Source organism: Callithrix jacchus, chromosome 4 (assembly GCF_049354715.1).
Source record: "Callithrix jacchus isolate 240 chromosome 4, calJac240_pri, whole genome shotgun sequence".
Lineage (NCBI taxonomy): Eukaryota > Metazoa > Chordata > Mammalia > Primates > Cebidae > Callithrix > Callithrix jacchus.
Window position 1 is genome coordinate 47,561,033 of NC_133505.1, and position 15,657 is coordinate 47,576,689.

Consider the following 15,657-nt stretch of genomic DNA (forward strand, 5'->3'; position numbering starts at 1 on the left):
GAAATATTCCTAGTCACCAAGGAGTTCACCAATCTCTCTTTATAAGCTAATGGTAGAGTTTCTCTCCGCCATGCCACCCCCATTCATACAGCCATTCTTTAAACTACTGAGAGGTAGGTCTGCTTCCATGAGGCAATTTGGCTGAGGCCTTGAAGGAAACGTCTCTGATTCTCTCTAAAAGTACTTGCCTTCTCTTCTTTGAATTGCCAAGCCCTTATGGTCTGACATTTAGCATACATTATCTAGCATTTCAGCTACTTGTGTCCACATTCAGTTCCCAGGACAGGGGTGTGTTTCCATCTGTTAGGGCATCTTTAGTAAAATGCTCAATAAGCAGCTGTGGTCGAATGTACCGATCAGCAGAACGTGAGCAGTCATTGAAGAATGGGGAGTGGGCACACAGGGCAGAAGGAATCACAAGCACAAAAATACCTAGGCAGGAAACCCCTGGCCCTCACAGGAGAAGATGGGTCCTCCCATTGTGACTGGGGAGGTGTCATGAAGATGGAGAAAGACAGAAGGCTGGAAGAGTGGAGAGAAGACAGACTGAAGGGACCTTGAGTGTCAACTTGAAGCATCTGGATTTGCCTCAACAGGCAAAGGGGAGCCAGCGAAGGTCCCAGGTAAAGAAGATCTCAGCAAGATGCAGAAAAGGCAGTGTGAGTAAGCAAGGAGCAGTGGGAACCCACTACACTGATTCAGGGGTGAGATCACAGGGGGTGCAACTGTGCAGTGCCCTTGACAATGACAAGTGGATTAGTGGACTTGACTGAAACAGCTAATAGAAGACCAAATTAACAGGACCTAGTGACTGCATATGGAGTGGCCAAAAAGAGTGACCTGAGTCCTCTATGGAATGAGGTGAAAGGCTTTGCAGCCAAGACTCACATTCAAAAAAGCATCACATGCAAACTTTGGGTATTGTCTCCAATTACAAAGACATGCAAACAAGATTCTCTGTAATTATAGGTAAGCTGATTCCAAAAGTTATATGAAAAGACAAAAAACAAAAACACAACTTGAACCGCCAACATGTTTTTATAAAAAAGAAACAAAAATGGCAAGACTTACAGGACCTGATTTTTAAGACATGCTGTAAACTGGCAATCAAGACCATGTGGTATTGGAAAATGGGTAGACATAGAGCTCAGTGGAGCAGAGGAGAGTCCAGAAACAGACTCACATAGTATGATCGATTTTTTCCAAAAGTGCAAACACAATTCAGTGGTATGTTTTCAACAAATAGCAGGCTGGGCGTGGTGGCTCATGCCTGTAATTCTATTACTTTGGGAGGCCAAATCGGGAGATGGTTTGAGACCAAGTGTTTGAAACCAGCGTGAACAACACAGCAAGACCCTGTCTTAAAAAACAAATAAATGGGCTGGGTGCCGTGGCTCATGCCTATAATCCCAGCTCTTTGGGAGGCCGAGGCGGGTGGATCACGAGGTCAAGAGATCGAGACCATCCTGGTCAACATGGTGAAAGTCCGTCTCTACTAAAATACAAAAAATTAGCTGGGCGTGGTGGCACGTGCCTGTAATCCCAGCTACTCAAGAGGCTGAAGCAGGAGAATTGTCTGAACCCAGGAGGCGGAGGTTGCGGTGAGCCAAGATCGTGCCATTGCACTCCAGCCTGGGTAACAAGAGCGAAACTCAGTCTCAAAAACAAAAACAAAACCTTAAGCTTAAAAAAAGATATACATATATACTGGGGCCGCAAAAGAAGCAGTGGCTAAACACTGCTTTTTGTGGGAGAAAGGAAAAAAAAAAAAAGCAGTGGCCCTAGCCTTCCCCAAACCCTGAGAGGGCCCGGAAGAAGGCTGAGGAGAAGCCAGGTCTCCAACCTGTGTGACTCCACGGCCATTACAGGAAGCAGAGGGAGGGGCTGGTGTTGCATTGTGTGTTTGCAGAGTGGAGGAATCATCAAGCTTGTCCTAGACACAGTGAACCTGAGGAGACCTAAGGCTTTGCAGGTGATGATGTGGAAGGCAATTGGAAACAATGTTTCTGAGAGAGGCTGAACAGTGTGTAGGAGACAGGAGAGTGCACTGATTTTCGAACAACACAAGGTACATGAGCTATGTGACATTCACAAGTTACTTAGCGTCTCTGAACCTCAGTTTCATCTTTTTTATTTTTAGAATTTTATTATTATTATTATTTTGAAACAGAGTCTCACTCTGTCACCCAGGTTGGAGTGCAGTGACATGATTTTGGCTCACTGCAACCTATGCCGCCGGGTTCAAGCAATTCTCCTGCCTCAGCTTCCCAAGTAGCTGGAATTATAGGTGCCTGCCACTGCACCTGGCTAATTTTCTTTTAGTAGAGACAGGGTTTCAGCATCTTGGCCAGGCTGGTCTTGAACTCCTGACCTTGTGATCCACCTGCCTCAGCCTCCCAAAGTGCTGGGATTACAGGCCTGAGCCACTGCCTCATCTTCTTTAAAATGGGACAATGTTTACACTTACCTCAAGTGACGATTCCATGAGGGAACGGCAGTAAACACCTAACCTTGTGCCTGCCACATGAGAGAGGCAGGAAATACGAGCTGGGACAACTATTGTGAGGACAGTGATCAATCCTGAAGTGACTTAAACTCAGATTTGGGATCATTGCAGAGATTCAAGATGGATACCACAGGAGTGGTGAGGGCAGAGGCAGAGTTGGAGATGAGGGGCTGTTCTGGAGGCAGGAGCAGAGCAAAGTAGTTGAAAGAGGATGCAATGGTGTGTATGTGTTTGCTACCTTAACAGAGTGCCACAAACTGGGTAGATGAAAACAACGGAAGTTGATCTCACAGTTCTAGAGGCCAGAAGTCTGAGATCAAGGTCAGTGGGGTTCGTCCCTTCCGAGGGCCCTGAGGGAGAAATCTGACCTGTGCTTCTCCCAGTAGCTTCTAGGTGGTTCTGGGGTGCTGCTGTAACAAATACTTAAAAACGCAGGGTGGGTTCGGAATTGGACAGTGGGTAGAGGCTGAAAGCCTTTGAAGGTGCATGACAGAAGAAGCCTGGATTACCCCCAAAGAGATTGTTGCTGGAAACATGAATCTCTTTTTTTTTTCCTTTGTGGAGACAGTCTCACTCTTGCCCAGGCTTGAGTGCAGTGGGGTGAACTCGGCTCACTGCCACCTCCCCTTCCTGTGTCCAAGTGATTCTGGTGCCTCAGGCTCCCGAATAGCTGGATTACAGGTGCCTGCCACCATGCTTGGCTAATTTTTCTATTTTTTTAGTAGAGATGAAGTTTTGCCATGTTGGCCAGCCTGGTCTCAAACTCCTGACCTCTCGGTCTCCCAAAGTGCTGAGATTACAGGCGTGAGCCACCGTGCCTGGCAGAAACATGAATGTTAAAGGTGCTTCTGGTGAGGATTCAGACAGAAATGAGAAGCATGCTGGACATTGGAGGAAAGGCAATCCTTGTTATATTACCTGAGAGCTGAGAGAGAACATACCTGATGGTCTCTGTGCATCAATTGTCCAGCAGACCTGAGGGCTCTAATGTCTGGCTATGGTGTCCCACCATGGGGCCAGCATGAGGCTCAACAGAGGATAGGAGGGACATGGTCCCAGCAGCTCCTGCTGGGGAATTGGTGGGATCTTGCAGACAAGATGAGTTTCTTAAAGACAAGGGGTTATGAATCCTGAGGGCCTGTCTCTGGGGTCCCTCAACTGCAAGTTCCTCCTTCCTGCCTCCTCTTGACAGTTGTCTCCCACAAACTCCCCAGCACTGCTTTCTCCTGGCAGAAGCCTTCCAGCCCTGCCCCTCTCTGCCCAGGGTTTTTTGCAAAAGGTGTTTCGCAAGCCCTCACAATAGCTCCTGAGGCCTGTGGGATGGGAACTGTGAGTCCCATTTTATAAACAATGAACATGGAGGCTCAGAGAGATTATCCGACTTATCCAAGTCACACAGCATGTTGAGGACAGCAGTATTCACGCCCTGGTCTCTACACTCCCAGGCCAGAGCTGGACACACTGCACCATGTGGCTTTGGTTTCTGTTTCTTGCTTTGAGATCCTTGGCCTGAAGGAGAAGGGGAAGCCAGAGGCAGAGATTCTCTAAGTTCTCTGGTTCTGACCCCAGCTAGAGAGCATCCATCTGGCCTTCGGGAAGTCTTTGTCCCCCAGGAACCTGGAGCATCCCCACAACAGGGACAGGACGCTTCGGCTTTGCTGGCGGCGTGACCACAAGGGGGCAGTGGCACTGCACGTGACATTCTTGGGTGGGCGGGAGCTGGAGGTCTCCAGAGAAGGGCAGGGGACTCTGCTTCCCTGCGACATCCTCAGAGCTCGCAGCTGCCAAGACCCTGCCCAGACCCCTCCCCTCCAACGAACTCTCATCAGCCTTCAGAGGACATAACTTTGACACTCAATGGTCTCTTCTGGGTTTCCCTGAGCTGGGGTGGGACTTACTGCTGGAGGAGCCTCCACCTGCCACCACAAACTCCCACATTCAGCTCCGACTTGAAATTACTGAACCCCCCTTCACTCCACGCTTCCTCCTCCTTCTCTCCCCTTCCTCTGGAGCTTAGAGTCGAAGAGGGCAGCTCCCCCAGGAGTTCTCAAAGTGGGTTCCACAGAGCCTGTGAGATCCCCAAGGGAGTCCCCCAAAAACATGTGGGGAGCAAGGTGGGTTGGTGAGGGAGTGGGGGAGTCTCCAGCCCCTCCCCTTCCCTCCTGCTTTTGAGCCCCTCTAGATCAGACATTTTGCATTTTCAGTCTCTACTTAAGATTTCCTTTGAAGAAAGGAAATCGCTGCTTGAGGGGTAGAGGGAAGTCTTTGAGAACCAGAAAACGAATCTATTGGCCTCACTTCACAGGTAAAGAGACTGAGACCCCAGGCAGAGGCTTGCCCGTTCCTGCCTCCTGGGTCTCCCGGCCAAGCGCTGGGCAGATGGGCCAGTGCGTGGGGGTGGCTGGAGGGCAGAGGAAACTTGGAACTCTTGGAAGAAGGGTCCAGATATGCATGCCAACATCACTGGCTGAGAATCTGTCACCTGCCCCACAGTTAGCAACCAAGCACCTGCTATGCTCTGGGCATCTAGACTCTCGAGAGGCAACGGAGAGCGAAACAAAGATTCCAGCCTTTGAGAGACTCAAATGCCATGGGGAGTTCTGTTTGTTCTGCATCAAAGCAAGCGTGATGAGAGGGAGAATTTACAGACCCACCACACATCACCTGATTGTATGGCTGCTGGGCCCAGGCAGCATCCTCCTTGTGACCTTTCTTTCCTTCGTATTCCTCATCCTTTTTTCCATCTTTCCTGGCTCCTGGATACCTTCTTCAAGGAGAGAGCTCATAACAGCAAGGGATCCACACAGGGCAGGGGATGAGTGGGGAGAGAGCTTGTCACATGGGGGGTGGGGCAGGAAGAGAGGACGACAGAGGCCCCACTGTGAGGCCCCTCGGACCATCACTCAGTCCGTGAGGAGTCAAGAAGGACAGCTTGGCAGGATGGCTTTAGGCCACAGACCTCACACTCCAACCCTCTCTGCCCCACAGCAGTGGGACGGGCAGGACTTAGTGGGCAGAGTCTGGGCAGCCCTCAGGAAATCCCAAAGCCATGTCTGTTAAGAAGACCCCCAGGGGCCGGGCGCAGTGGCTCAAGCCTGCAATCCCAGCAGTTTGGGAGGCCGAGGAGGGTGGATCACGAGGTCAGGAGATCGAGACCATCCTGGTCAACATGGTGAAACCCCGTCTCTACTAAAAAATATACAAAAAATTAGCTGGGCATGGTGGCGCGTGCCTGTAATCCCAGCTATTCAGGAGGCTGAGGCAGGAGAATTGCCTGAACCCAGGAGGTGGAGGTTGCCGTGAGCTGAGATCACGCCATTGCACTCCAGCCTGGGTAACAAGCGTGAAACTCCGTTTCAAAAAAAAAGAAGACCCCCGGGCCAGACCTCCCTGAACTCCAGCCCAGAAACAGACTGCTGTTCCCTGAGCATTTCTACAGAAGCTGCTGAAACTCAGAGAAAGTGAACTCATCCCATACATGTGGGAAATGCATATGCTGAGCACAAAAGAGTCGTCATCCCAGGGGACCAGCTTCTCAGGGAGCCCCAGTCTGAGGGAGATGCAGCCCCGTCCTCAGGGAGCTCCAGCCTGAGGGAGACGCAGCCCCGTCCTCAAGGAGCCCATCTGAGGAAAAGGCAGCCCCATCCTCAGAATCCCCAGTCTGAGGAAAACGCAGCCCCATCCTCAGAATCCTCAGTCTGAAGGGAGACACAGCCCCAGTCTGGAGTTGGGAGAGACCCCACCTCTGAGAGTCTAGGATGGGCTATCCCTGTGCCTCACTGCCACTGTCTTTCTGCCTCTCTCTTCCTTTCTCTGTGTCATGGAAATGTATTCACATCCACATGCAGACATTCATAAAAGAGCCTTAGAAGCACTCAAGACCAAATCTCAACAAATGCGAAGAGCACAGCTCAAACTCCAAGCACAGTCCAAACCCACCTCCCTGACGCTGCGGTGAGTCAGGAAAGGCCTTGAGGGTGAGCTGCCAAGAGTGAGGTCCAAGCCTCACCTGAACTCGAGGGCTCTGAATCCTGTTGTGCCCTCTGAGACTCTGAGACTGAGAGCCCTCACCTGCTAACCTATCCTCATCTGCATGGCAACTGGGTGGGGTGAGCACCCCACACCCTGGGAGCTGTTACCTCCCAGACTCCCAGGCTCTGATACTGGGTCTGACTGCTAAGGAAGCAGATCCTGAGGACTAGGAGCACTTGAAGGAATGGGATGAGGTGGGATGGTGAGGCCGACCATCCCGCTATCCAAGCTCCCCATGGGAGGCCAGGCCAAGAAGTAAAGAACACCCCCTGCCGCCCCGCCCCCCCACCAACACACACACTTGTCTTAACTCCCAGAGCCCTGGGCGCCAGCAGGGCTTAGCATCCTCCAAGGTTCTGTCCCATGGTTCCTGTTTGGGCCTTTGTACTGGGGAGGGGCAAAGGCCTGGGCTGGAGGGATCTTAAATGGGTTCTAGTCCAATAATATTTGGAAACTGCCCTTTTTGTCACTTGCGTGACCCTACTTGCTTTCCGTTTCAAGAAAAGGAACATGCCAATTCATTCATAAACATTATGAAAACCAGAAGAATTAACACTGTTCAAATGAGAGGTGGAAGAAAGGAAGAATTCATGAGTGATCTAAAGAAGCAGAGAAGCTATGAAATCCACTTTCCTAGCAGTCTTTAAACTCAGGACTGATTCTCTTCCTTGAAGTCTGGTACAGAGGCAGAGGGATGAAGCACTGACATCTCTAACCCCTAAGGCTCAAGATGGCAAGATCACCTATCCCTCAGGGACAGTCACACTGCCAGTGCCATGGAGCTCAATCTGTTGTGAAGCTGCCCTGGCTTTGCTAGATGGCCCTGTGTGGTGGGATTTGGACTGTGAGGCTGCGGGGGCCGCTGGCCTCCACCTGGTCACAGGTGACTCTAGCAAAGAAGAGAGTGGTGTACTGAGCCTTGTGTTCTGTTTTACAAGGAGCCCCAGAGCCTCCCTGGCTGCCAATGGGAGCTCCTTCTGGAAAGACAGATTTCACAGATGAGATTCTGCTCCGAAGTGGCCCCATTGTGCTCCCAGATGGCACAAGGGAGGTAGGGGTAGCATGGTAAGGAGGCCGGGCTCTGAGCTGTGCTGTGATAAAGGTACTTTCACCAGGGGCACTGCCTGGTCCCATCAACAGGGTGGGGGTGGGAGGCGGGTGTCTAGGCCTGGCGTGGCGCCTCTTGCCTTGGCATTTCCCACGCCTGGATTATGGCTCAGCCAGACTTCCTGTGCAGGTCTGGCCAGTCCTGAGCCCTGGGGGGCAGTGGGAGGCGTGTATGCCCTGGGGCTAAGCTCCCTGTCTGGTGGACAAACAAGATGTTTATTCAGTGAAGGAAAAAGAAGCCCAGGGATGAAGCTGCTGGTGCCCCAGCCCTTCCTTCCTGCCTTCCCCACCCAATGCCACACACACCCCAATTCAGAGCTCAGAACACTAGAATCAGAGGCCCAGGAAGACACAGACATACCCAGATGTCCACACCGAGGACCCGCTGGGCAGACAGACACACAGCACACACATATGCACACCAGACAACAGGGACCCCTGCGGACAAGCCTATGCTCTCTTTTCTGGTATAACCTTCCTATGCACACAGCCTTTGTGTTTTAAAGTCAATTAACTCTGGAAAAACACAAAGTTAAAGGGGTGGCTCCAGTCCAAGAGTGTCACAGCAGCCACCAGTGCCAAGACGGAGAATTGGCCTTGAGAGGATAGGAGGTGGTGGCTGGCAGCAAGGACAGGGCGTCCAAGGTGCAGTTGCCAGGTTTGTGGTGTGGCACCTCTGGGGTGGACAGACTGGGCCTTGATCTTGGATGCTGTCCTAGGAGGCTAATAGGATGAAAGGCCTACCAGACTAAAGACCTAGACTAAGGAGAGAGGCTCTGGGGCTCTGGCCACAGGCAGAGCAGAGAAGTAGACAGATGGACTCCCAGAGGGAATCTGGGCCCCTCTAAGGCCATGCTACCCACAAGTGTGGTTCATACACCAGCAGCATCTTAGAAATGCAGAATGCTGGGTCAGCCCAGACCTATTAAATCAGAACCTGGTTATTCATATACATATGAAAGTTTCTGAGGCATCTGTCTAAGAGCTTCCTGGACCCGGGATGAGGGTTTTCCCCTGGGGGAGATGTGGATTACATCAGTCCTAGTAGACTGTACTCTTGGGTTTGGAAGGCCCCTTGTGAGGTCAGCCCAGCTGTTTCCCAAGCTCCAGGTGGGGCTACAGCCCTGGCCTTTCAGGTGGATTCATTCATTAATTTCACAAATGTTTACTGTGGCACCATGTCAGACATTAGGGATCAAACAGTAAGTAAAAGCCAGATCTGGTCTCTGCCTTCTTGGAGCTTTCGGGCTAGCTGACAGGCAAGATTTTCCTGAAGAAGTGTCGCTTGAGTTGCATTTGAAAAGGTCACCTTGGTGAAAAGAGGAAAGAAGCATATTTTAGGCCATGGAACAGCTCATGTAAAGGCCGTGTAGCAAAGCAGTGTATGGCTGGTTTGTAGAATGGAAAGGTCAGTGTGGCGAGAGTGTGGAGACTGGGGAAGACCGTTCCATCTGATGAGATGAGTGCCTCCAGTGAGGTCATTAGTGCCTGCCAAACCCCTTGAATAATGGATTACAGAGAACCCTAGAATGTTAGAAAGTGAAGGAACCTTGGGCTTCATTCAGATGAATGCTTTGAACCTGGCTTCAGGCCTCAGCTCCATGGTAAATTAACTGTAAATGTAACCTTAGGTCATTGTTTTCTCATCTGAAAAGTGTTGGGTCATGGGTGCAAGAAGTGACACCTGCTTTGTCTAGACTGGGAGGGTGTCACATAAGGCTTCACAGAGGAGCTGTTTTTATTAGGATACTCAATAGGCTGTTATAAAAAAAAAAAGACCCCAAAATACAGAGGCTTAAACAAGAAACGCTTTCATTTCTCTCTCATGTGAACATCTGAGTAGATGGTCCACAATACAGCAGCTGAATGGTGGGGGAAGCCATGAGCCTTCTGCCTTGTTGCACGGGCACCTTCAGCAGATAGCTTCTGTTTCATATGGACCAAAGTGACTGTTCCAGCTCCTGCCATCACATTTGCACTCCTCTTCCTTTTAAAGGCACGATTCAAAGTTTGTACATGCCACATCTGCTCATTTCTCATTGCCAGAATCGAGTCATGTGACCATACGTAGCTGCAAGAGAGTCTGAGAAATGCAGTTTTTAACTAGGGAGCCAGCTAAAAATTCAATTACTATGTAAGAATAGGAGAATGGAGATTGGGGACAATAAGTCTCTGCCACAGGGGGTGACCTGGGGTTTGTATATAAAGTTGGGAACCAGGGATCTCCAGGCTTCTTCTCCTGGCCTTGAGCTGCCCTAGCCTCCTTCACTGAATTCAACAGGGCCAGGCTCCATTTTGCTCCATAATCCACCCCATTCCTGCCAACTTCAGGAAGTCAACTCAGCCTGCAGAGGCTTTGGTAGTGTAGTGTTGCAGTCATGGAAGGCAGGCAGGCCCCATCACACCACACGCTGGGTTCTAGGAGGGTTCCCAGCAGGCTGATAGGACAGGCTCAAAAAGAGGCAGGTTTCCACATCTCACACTTGTCAGCAGCTACCACTGCCACCCTTGCAGCTGGGGAGAGGCCAGTCTGGGGTGGGCAGCTGGCTGTGTTTTCATGACCTGTTCTTGAGCCAGCACCAGAGGTGGTCCCCAGAGTCAGGTAACCAGGTGGCAGCAGCAGTTGGGGTGGCTCAGGAGCTCTTTCCCACCAGATTGTCTGACTCTGAAAAGGCCAAAACCAACACCAGCAGATCCTGGAGGCTTGTGCCTTGTGGGCTGTCTGGGAGGCTCATCCCAGCTTGCGCTCGCAAAGGCTTTCTCCCCAGATCCCCTCCTACTTCTTGCAAAGCCTTCTCCAACATAGCAGAAAATGGGCTGGCTTACAGGTGAGGCTAGAAATTCAGTGCAAGTCTGCACAGTGAAGAGCAGTTTCCTCAAGCCCTTCCCCATACAGCATCGGAACATTGGAACTGGTTTATATCTCTGAGCAAATCTGGGGGACTCAGCAAATTATTGGGAAATTGACCCACGAGAAAATACCTATAGATGCTGACATTCGGGGGGTTCTCAATGAAAAAGTCCACTGGCCACCGAGTTTACCAGCCCTGTTCACATGCAGTCGACTCTTACACAACACAGGTTGAACTGTTTGTTCAATGCATAACATCCACTTATACATGAATCTTCTCCCACCTCTGAGACAGCAAGCCCAGCCCCACATCTTCCTCCTCCTCCTCCTATCCGCTGTGAAGATGACCAGGATAAACACTTTTATGATGATTCACTTCCGCTTAGTAAAAGTATTTTCCCCTCCTCATGATTTTCTTAATAGCATTCTCTTTTCTCTAGCTTACTATATTATTAGAATATAGCATATGTCACATATAACTACAAAATAAGTGTTAAAATAAGTGTTAATCAGTTGTTTATGTTATCAGTAAGGTTTCCGGTCAACAATAGCCTATTAGTAGCTAAGTTTTGGGGAAGTCAAAAGTTATACACAGATTTTCAACTAACATGAGTGTTCTTGTACACCCCTTATCTTGCACAGGTGTGAATGTGACTGTAGGGCACACTTCTAGAAAGGGGATCACACCCTCTTACCACACTGTGTAACATGGGCATTCAACCTAACCCCCATGTTGTCCAAGGGTCAACTGTAATCAGAGCTTCAGCCTTAAATATGAATGGATAACCAGATATCACTGGGTGTTGCAAGAGAGCCTTCACTATGAAAAAGGGAAACCAAAATGAACAAGAAAAAATTGTTTTAAATACTCAGAGACACTGCAGAGAATGCAATACATATATACAAATATATCTTTTGTCTCTTTTATATAATATTCCCAGAAAAATATCACAACCTTTGAAACAAGAATACGATGTTATGAGAAAAAGTAATGTTCACAAAATAAGAAACACTCTTAAAAATTTAAATTATGGGCCGGGCGTGGTGGCTCATGCCTGTAATCCAAGCACTCTGGAGGCCAAGGCGGGCAGACACCTGAGGTCGGGAGTTCAAGACCAGCTTGACCAACATGGCAAAACCCCATCTCCACTAAAAATACAAAAAGTATCTGGGCATGGTGGCACACACCTGTAATTCCAGCTACTCGGGAGGCTGAGGCAGGACAACTGCTTGAACCCAAGAGGCAAAGGTTGCGGTGAGCAGAGATTGCACCAGCCTAGGTGACAGAATGAGACTCTGTCAAAAAAAAGAAAAAGAAAAAGAAAATTTAAAATGATAGCAACCTATGTAGTGCCCTTGCTAAAAAAATTTAGTCTGAATCTAACCACCATCTAACTTCCAGTCTCTAGTAAACACAGTGGTAGAGAAATTAATAACATCATGAGGAAACAATCAGATCAAGGATGTCCTACAATCGGAATACAGGACATCCTACAAAACAACTTGCCTATATCTTTAAAAAGTCAATGTTATGGGGAAACAGAAAGATAGGAAGACTATGATAGATTTTAGAAAGACTATGGAGACCTAACAACCAAATGGAATCAGATAAGATCCCGGTTCAAATAGACCAGTTACAGAAGATAATTTGGACACAATTTAGGAAATTTAAATATGAATTTTAAAGATATTAGAAAATCACTGTTAATTTTCTTCGGTGTGATAATCGTGGTATGATGACATAGTAGAATGTCCTTACTCTTAGGATCTGCAGACTAAAATATTTAACACTCAAGAATAATGTGTTCTAGGGTGCATTAAATCTCAGAATTCACTACCGTGTATAGTTCATCCATGTAACTGAAAACTGTTTGAACCCTAAAAGCTATTGAAATAAAAAAAAACTAATAAAAAGAGAATAATGTTGTCTACACACTTCTTTGAAATAGTTCTGCCAACGTGTACATGCAGTATATAGATATATAATTAATTGTTCATTCTTGTTTCACACTGTCTAATACAGTAGCTACTAGTCACTTGTGGCTACTAACACTTGACATCATCTGAACTGAGATGTACTGTGACTACAAAATACACACTAGATTTTAAAGGCTTAGTATAGAAAAGGAATGTAAAATATCTCATTAATAATTTTACTACTGGGTGCAGGGGCTCACGCCTGTAATCCCAGCATTTGGGAGGCTGAGGCGGCAGGATTACCTGAGGTCAGGAGTTCGAGACCAGCCTGACAAATCTGATGAAACCTTGTCTCTGCTGAAAATACAAAAATTAGCCAGGCTTGGTGGCATGTGCCTGTAATCCCAGCTACTCGAGAGGCTCAGACAGGAGAATCACTTGAACCTAGGAAGCAGAGGTTGCAGTGAGCCAAGATTGTGCCATTGCACTCCAGCCTGGGCGACAAGAATGAAATTCCATTTCAAAATAAAGAAATAAATAAATAAAATTTATTTCATGTAGAAATAATATTTTAGCATAAACAATATATATTTTAAGTTAATATCACCTGTTTCTTTTCACTTTGTTGATGTGGCTACTAGAAAGTTTAAAATGACGTGTGGCTCACATTGTATTTCTATTGAACAGCACTAACCTAGATAAAGAGGGAAAGTATACTATTTTGTTGAAGTATCATTTATATTATCATTTAAGTATACTATTTTTTCGACTTTTTTGTATATTTGCAATTCTCTTAATGAAAAGTTGAGAAAAAAAAGAAACAAAATGAAAATAAAGTAGAAGACTTTTTTTAAAATTCAGTCTCCATAGAGACTGTAAAAAATTGCCAATGCCAACTATATTTCAAGCCGTCATGGTGGGGTATTGGGAAAAGTTTTCAATTAGCAATAATCACTCCTTGGATAAACCTCACTGGCTACGATACTGCCACTGAGCAAAGCTGGTAGAAGAATTTTTTAAAAAATCAATTAGAGGGTTGAGAAATAAAAATTAGACAATCCTCTCAAAAGTAGGAGAAGAAGACAAAAAGCAACGATTAGAAAACTAGGAGACCAATCCAAGTGGTCCCACTCAAAAAGATAAAATTTAATAGGCCCAGAAAGGAGCAAAGGGCATGAGCTTCTCGATTGAAGGGGAGCTCCAAGGACCAGAATGGTGAATGGAAAAATATACCAACCAATGCACTGGAAATAACGATATTCTAAAGAACGTAGAGAGAGAGAGAAAGGGAAAGTGTGTGTGTGTGTGTGTAAGAGAGAGAGAGAGAGAAAGAGAGAGAGAGAGAGAGAGAGAGAGAACAGGCCACATACAAAGGCGCAGGGATTAGTATGTCACTGAACTTCTCCACAGCCATAAAGGAAGCTGGAAGATAAAGGAAAAAACTCAAAATTTTGAAGAAAAAAATTTTTTAACTTGAACCCAGGAGGTGGAGGTTGCAGTGAGCCAAGGTCATGCCACTGCACTCCAGCCTGGCGCCTGGTGACAGAGTGAGACTGTCTCAAAAGAAAAAGAAAAAGAAAAAAAATGTTAAGCCTAGATTTAGATACCCAGCCAAATTATCAATCAAGCTTGAGGGTAGAAAAAAGATATTTTTAGACATACAAGGTCTCAAAAATTTTATCTTCCTTTCACCATTTCTCAGAAAGCATTGAAGCATTTATTGAAGGAAGCATGTCACCATAAAAGGAAGTAAACAAGAAAAGGCAGATGGCATTGGATTAAAAAAACAGGGGCTCCAAAGTAGGCTAGAGGCAAAAGGAATTCCCCATTAATGGGGAAGCAATGCTCCAGGGTAGTAGATATGCAGCACACCTAGAGAGCAACCATCCACCCAAGAGCAGAAAGATGATCAACCCTGGAAGAGATGTTGACAAGAACACAAATGGAACTAATAGATAACCTATTTGAAAGGAGCTTTACAGCTACAGCAGGGAGTTTGGGAGCAATTAGTGCTAGGAACATACAAAACCAAGAAAACACATGGAAAACAAATGCCATGCAAGAAGGAAAGGGCAATGTAAGAACCTTACGTAATATTTATGCATTCACAATAATGCAAACACCAAATTGAGATTTAACCATAAATTGAGATCTTGCTTTATTAGGAGGATAGGCAAAGGATGTGTGTTGGAGTAGAGAGGGGATAATTCTCACCTTTTGTTGTAGGAAGATAATCCATACTAACTAAATAGGATGAGAAAAATAATCATGGAATAAGAAAAAACAGTTAGATGATATTTTGAAAAATAACAAGAAATAACTTGAAAGTCCAAAAGAGGTCACCTCTGGGGACTGGGGTTGGGGAAGGCTGAGGCAGGCAACTGCTATTTTCCGTTGCAATCCAGGTAGTATTATTCGACTTTCTGAAGGTATTTTTATATATCATTTTGCTAAAAATAAAAGTTGAATTAAAAGATATAAAGAAAACCTAGGTCATTCACAGCAAGGCAAGTGACTGCCCAGAATTAAGGGTCATTTCAGATGTCACAGCCTATCAGCTGCCTACGTCAGCTCCTCCGGACATGGCTGGAGGGAGCCTTTTTGGAGAAACATTATCCTGCCTTGCATTATCCCCGTGACTCATAGGCTCCCATTGTTCCCACATCCACACTGCTCTCTTGCCATGGGGATGTGTGTGTGCTGCAGTGGGGAGGGGGCAGAAGGAACTTTCTTGTACTCTTTGTTTACTGCATACTGCTCCACTCCCATCCCCAGGAATACAGGCTTCCTTGCCAGGGACCAAGTGTCAGGCATGGGGCACCAGGTGCCAAGAAAGAGAAAAAACAATCTTAAAATATCGTTCTCACTGCTCATTGTGGACATTTGGAATCACATGGTCGAGATCAACTTGTCAACATTTCCATAGGTAGACACCTACACTTTGCCTGAGCACTTTCAATGACTGGGATTTCAATACCTCAGTGAGATGTTGTTGGATATTCAGGGCAAAGTGAGGGACACAGCAGGGTCTTTTTCACCTATAGGCTTTTGCATGTTCTCTGTGCCTAGATGGGTCAAGGCTCTTTGAGTGCCAATAAACCTATTATTTATAAAAGGTGAAGGTCAATGTTAAGACACAAATCTCAAGAGAACCAAGGCCTGCCTGGCTCCTGTCTCTTCCTCTCTTGCCATGTGCCAAGGTTTGATTGATGGTATCCACTCCAAAATTCATCTTGAAACTTAA

General features: G+C 47.0%; 1 non-coding gene across 1 annotated transcript; it reads right to left on the bottom strand.

Moving 5' to 3' along the window:
* Positions 1-13,274: 13,274 nt before the first annotated feature.
* Positions 13,275-13,415, bottom strand: LOC118153196 (U4 spliceosomal RNA). Its single transcript, XR_004742465.1, has one exon. It is a non-coding gene; the product is annotated as a U4 spliceosomal RNA (small nuclear RNA).
* Between the last annotated feature and the right edge of the window lie 2,242 nt (positions 13,416-15,657).